Genomic DNA, 6000 nt, shown 5'->3' with positions numbered 1-6000 from the left:
AGACTTTTTTTTTTTGGCTTTTTAGGGCCTGCACCCATGGCATATAGAAGTTCCCAGGCTAGGGGTTGAATTGGGGCTGAAGCCACCAGCCTACACCACAGCCACAGCAATGCAGAATCTGAGACACATCTGTGACCTACACCATAGCTCATGGCAATGCCAGATCCCTGACCCACTGAGTGACACCAGGGACCGAACCCAAAACCTCATGGATATTAGTTGGATTCATTTCTGCTGCACCACAATGGGAACTCCTTGTCTCATATTTTAGATTTCACATGTAAGTGATATCATATATTTGTCTTTCTCCGACTTACTTCACTTAGTATGATAATCTCTAGGTCCATCCATGTTGCTGCAAATGGCATGATTTCATTCTTTTTCATGGCTGAATAATATTGCATTGTAATATACATACCACAACTTCTTAATCCATTCACCTGTCGATGGACATTTAGGTTGCTTCCTTGTCTTGGCTATTGTGAATAGCCTGACTGAGACTCTTAATTCAACCCAACCATCATCTTTAAGCAGAATGAGGACATATTGTATGAAATCACAAGGAGGGCTGGGGAGGGGCCGTAGGGGGTGGTTCTGTGTGGACTGAGCCGATTTGAGGAGCCCTGAACAGGCACTGAAGGATGCCCTTATATCCTTCCAGATGCTGTTGAGGAGCTGACAGCTCATTCAAGGCCTTGTCCAGGTGCTCTGCTGTGGCTAGTGCCATCATAAGGGGGCTGAGGACAGGGGACCTGAGATATGCAGGTCTTGCTGTGTCATTACCAAGTTTAATTTTCAAGATAATGGAAGGTACTGTAGAGAGAAGCATCCATTGCTAGAGACTTGAGACCCATCTCTTCCAGCTGGTTTGTTGTGGAGAGAACGTGTGTCGAATTCCTGGTCTGAAGCCAAGCGGAGCATGTTCGTTGTCAGCAATGGGAGGAGATTGAACGGTCCACGCTGGCGGGCTGATGAGCTGCCTCTTGGAACCAGTCCTCGTGTGGAGGCAAGGCAGGGATTAGCAGACTGAATCTGACCTTGGACATTCCAATTCTCAGCCCTCGGCGCTGGCCTGATTCTCATCTCAGCTTTATCCTTTCTCCTCCAGGGAATCAATACCTGTCTTTGGAGTCTGGTTTCCATTTTACATTCTGACCACTGAGATAGAGCCCATTTATTAGGTACCCCCCCCCCCCCCAAAATGTCTGATTCTATTGCTGAAAAATCACCAGGGCCATTCTGGAGCAGAATATATTTCCTCAGAGAGTCCTTGCCTCTTTTGGTTAAAGGGGAAAGTTGCATTTTTCTACCTAATCCTGTTGTGAAATTTTTGCCTTCATTCAACGTATTCATTCAGATAACACCTCTCAGCCTCCCCATTGCTCACTCCTAATCTTTTATTTATCTTTTCTGAGATTTATAACTTACATATGCATCTGTTCCTCTCTTTAAATTTATTACATTGCCTTGCTCTCGTTCCCATCACACCCCTGCACCCTGCTCCCCGCCTGCCCACTATCCTTGGCGGAGCCCAGCACACTCAGCATACCTTTTGCTACCCTCTCCTTCCTTTGTCCAGAACATTCCATTTCTCCAGTTAAAATATTGCCTTCGACAATGTCTTCACTCTGCTTAAAGATGATGTTCATTTTTTTAAATTCACAACTTCTGGTGTGTTTTGAATACAAAGCAGAGTCTAACCTTCATGAAGTAAAAATCACCTGCTTTGCTTTCATCTCCAATCCAGGGCATTTACTTTCAACAACAATATACAAAATAAGCATGATCTTTGCTAGGGTCTTATTTTATTTTTTATTACTCAATGAATTTATTACATTTATAGTTCTACAATGATCATCACAATCCAATTTTATAGGATTTCCATCCCACAACCCCAGTGCATCCCCCCACCCCCCGAATTGTCTCCTTTGGAAACCATACATTATTCAGAGTCTATGAGTCAGTATCTGTTCTGCAAAGAAGTTCATTCTGTAGGGTCTTTTTTTTAATTTTTCAAGGTTTTTATTAAACTATAGCCATCATGCTGTACATTACGTCTCCAGGAATTTTTGGGTTTTTTTTTTTTTTTTTTTTGGTTTTAGGGACACACCTGTGGCACATGGAGGTTCCCAGGCTAGGGATTGAATTAGAGCTATAGCTGCCAGCCTACGGCACAGCCACAAAGGGTCCGAGCCGTGTCAGCAACCTACATCACAGCTCCCAGCAACACCGGGTCCTTAACCCACTAATTGAGGCCAGGGATTGAACCCGGAACCTCATGGTTACTAGTCAGATTCGTTTTCACTGCGCCACAAAGGGAACTCCACCTCCAGGACGTGTAAGTGCATATTTGTACCTTTTGAATACCTTCACTCATTCCCACTCCCATCCCCATCACCTCTGAGAATCACCAACCTGCTCTCTGTATCTATGACTTCTCGTGTGTGTGTATGTGTGCATGTGTGCCTGTGTTTTAGATAAGCGATTTCATACAATATTTTTTTTTTGTCTTGTTGTTGTTGTTGTTGTTGCTATTTCTTGGGCCGCTCCCACGGCATATGGAGGTTCCCAGGCTAGGGGTCCAATCGGAGCTGTAGCCACCAGCCTACGCCAGAGCCACAGCAACGCGGGATCCGAGCCGCGTCTGCAACCTACACCACAGCTCACGGCAACGCCGGATCGTTAACCCACTGAGCAAGGGCAGGGACCGAACCCGCAACCTCATGGTTCCTAGTCGGATTCGTTAACCACTGCGCACGACGGGAACTCCGATGTCATACAATATTTGGCTTTGTCTGTCTGACTTATTTCACTTAGCATTATGCCCTCAAGCTTCATCCATGTTGTGGTCCATGGCAGGATCTCTTTCTTCTTCACCACAGTTTCTTTTTCCAGCCATCTGTCAATAGACACTTAGGTTGTTTCCAAGTCTTGGCTATTGTAGATGAGCTGCAATGAACATGGGGGTACAGAGATCTTTCTGAGAGAGTGATTTTATTTCCTTCAGCTATATACCCAGAGGAGGAGATGCTGGATTTGTTCAGTAGTTCTCGTTTGAATTTTTTGAGGCACCTCCAGTACTGGTTGCCGCAGAGGCTGCACCGATTTACCTTTCTACCAACAGCCCACAAGATTCCCCCTTTTCTACATTCTTGCCGACATTTTTTTATTTCTTGTCTTCTTGATAATAGCCATTCTGCTAGGGTCTTTTTTTTTTTTTTTTTAAAGTTTTAGGCAAAGTGTTTCATTGCCATCTCGCTCATTGAGTCTGCAAGGGGTGTTTGTTCTTGTGTTGGAGACTCTTCTGTTTTGCTAGAGAAGATAACAGAAATGCATAAGGAGGGTAGATGAAACCAGGTGTAGGAGCAATTAGCTTGTGAAATCAGTTCGCCCTGGATAAAGGAGAACATTTGTCTGCGTTGAATGGAGTTAGAAGGGACGGAAGCAAATAGACATGAGGAGGTCAACATTCACGAGGGCTTAACCCAGCCACTCATGGATGCTACCTTTTCTGGTTCCATCTGTGCACTGCCCCCCCAAAATGCAGGTAAAGCCCACAGCCACTCAACAGGCTAATGGTCCAGCTGCAGCTATTGGCCAAGTGAACTTGCTCCTGTGACTCTGCAAAGAGCAAGCATTCCCGCTATCTGCCGAGCCTCCTGGTTTGACTCTAGGCTGTTCCCCGTAAGCACCCCATTGGCGGGGAAGACTGACGCAGCGGAGAGAGAGGACCTGCGCACGCTGCAAAGCCCAGGATTCAGGAGTCTGGTCCTTTAACCCCACCAGCACCTGAGCCTGAGTCCGCCAGCCCCAGACCTCTCCCTTTGTTTCTTGCCGCGGTTCCGAGTTGATTTCATAAACCGTGTGATCTGAGCATCCTGACTTGGTCTGTGAGCCTTTCTGTTTCCCGGACAGCCTGCCTGGTGGGGCTTCTGGAAGCCAGTCCCGCATCAGTGACAGGACCCTTGGTCTGGCTGAGACCGCAGTGGTTGCACTGATGTTCCCCAGCTGTTCTATGGATGCTGGTCTGGAGTGTATTAGGGTCCTCCAGAGATGGGTATGTTTGTTTTGTGAGGCTTAGTTTTGTGTATCATCTTGACGTGCCAACGTAGCTAGTGAGCTGTTATTCTGGGTGTGTCAGTATGGGGGTTTCTGGAAGAGTTTGGCATTTGAATTGGTAGACTGAGCAAAGAAGCCATCCAATGCGCTCAAGCCATCGAGGGTCCAAACAGAACGTAAAGGTAGAAGAAGGGCAAATGTGCTCTGGGTTTGAGCTGGGACAAGCCATCTTCCCCTGGCCTTCAACACCTGCACCGCTGGTTCTCAGGCCTTTGGGTTTGGACTGGAATCACACTGCTGCCTTCCCTGGGCCTCCATCTGGCAATTGGCAAACCATGGGACTGCTCAGCCTCCATAACCTCATGAGCCAATTCCTATAATACATCTCTTTCTCTATGTTCGTATGTAGAAATGCCTGGGAGATATTGTGGGTTTGGTTCCAGACTATGGGAATAAAGTGAGTCACTTGCATTTTTTGGTTTCCCAGGACTTATAAAAAGTATGTTTAGGGAGTTCCTGTCATGGCTCAATGAGTTGAGAACATGACAAAGTGTCCAAGAGCATGTTAAATCCCTGGCCTCGCTCAGTGGGTTAAGGATCCAGCATTGCTGTGAGCTCTGGTGTAGGTCACAGATGCGGCTGGGATCCCACATTGCTGTGTGATTGTGGTGTAGGCTGGCAGCTGCAGCTCCAATTCAACCTCTAGCCTGGGAACTTCCATATGTCACAGGTGTGGCCCTAAAAAGAAAAAAAGAGGAAAAAAAGGTATATTTAGGAATTTCCGCTGTGGGACCATGGGTTAATGATCTGGTGTTGTCCCTGTGGCAGCACCTGTTCAGTCCCTGGCCCGGGAACATCTATATGCCTCAGCTGAAAAAGGAAAAAATAAAGGATGTTGACACTATACCATAGTTTATTAAGTGTGCAACAATGTTATGTCTAAAAAACCTATGTGCCTACATTAATTTGCAAATAATTTATTGCTAAAAAATGCGCAGCATCATCTGGGCCATCAATGAGTGGTAACCTCTTGCCTGGTGGAGGGGCTTGCCTCGATGTTGATGGCTGCTGACGGAGCAGCGTGGTGGTTGCTGAAGGAGCGAGGTGGCTGTGGCAGTTTCTTAAAATAAAGCAGCAGTGAAGTTCGCCATATCCATTGACTCTCCTTTTCAAGAGTGATTTCTCTGTTGCACGTGATGCTGTTTGATAGTACTTTTTAAAAATTTTTACAGCTGTACCCATGGCATATGGAAGTTCCCAGGCTAGGGGTCGAATCAGAGCTACAGCTGCTGGCCTACACCACAGCCACAGCCAGGCCAGAGCCGAGCTGCACCTGTGACCTATGCTGCGGCGGCAGCAACACCGGATCCTTAACCCACTGAACGAGGCCAGGGGTCGAGCCTGCATCCTCATGGACACTATGTCAGGTTCTTCATAACGGAAACCCCCTCAATAGCATTTTATACACAGTAGAACTACCTTTCAAACTTCTCTCAAACCCTGTAGCTGCTTTATAAATTAAGTTAACGTAACATTCTAAGTCCTTTGTTGCCACTTCAGCAATCTTCATCAGGAGTAGTTTCCATACCAAGAAACCACTTTCTTCACTCATTCATAAGAAGCAGCTCTCCATCTGTTCAGATTTTCTCATGAGGCGGCAGGAATTCAGTCACATCTTTAGGCTCCACATCTTTTCTGTCCAGTTCTCTTACTGTTTGCACCACATCTGCAGTCCCCTTCTGCTCTGAAGCCTTGGAACCCCTCAAAGTCATCCATGAAGTTTGGAGTCAACTTCTTCCAAATGCCTGTTCAGGTTGATATTTTGACCTCTTCCTATGAATCACAAATGTTCTTAATGGCATATATAGTAATGCATCCTTCCCAGAAGTTTCCAATTTACTTCTCCTAGATCCATCAGAGGAACCCCAATCCATGGCAGCT

The sequence above is a fragment of the Phacochoerus africanus genome, chromosome 1, assembly GCF_016906955.1.
Source record: "Phacochoerus africanus isolate WHEZ1 chromosome 1, ROS_Pafr_v1, whole genome shotgun sequence".
Classification (NCBI taxonomy): Eukaryota; Metazoa; Chordata; class Mammalia; order Artiodactyla; family Suidae; genus Phacochoerus; species Phacochoerus africanus.
Note: the sequence above shows the minus strand (reverse complement) of the source record.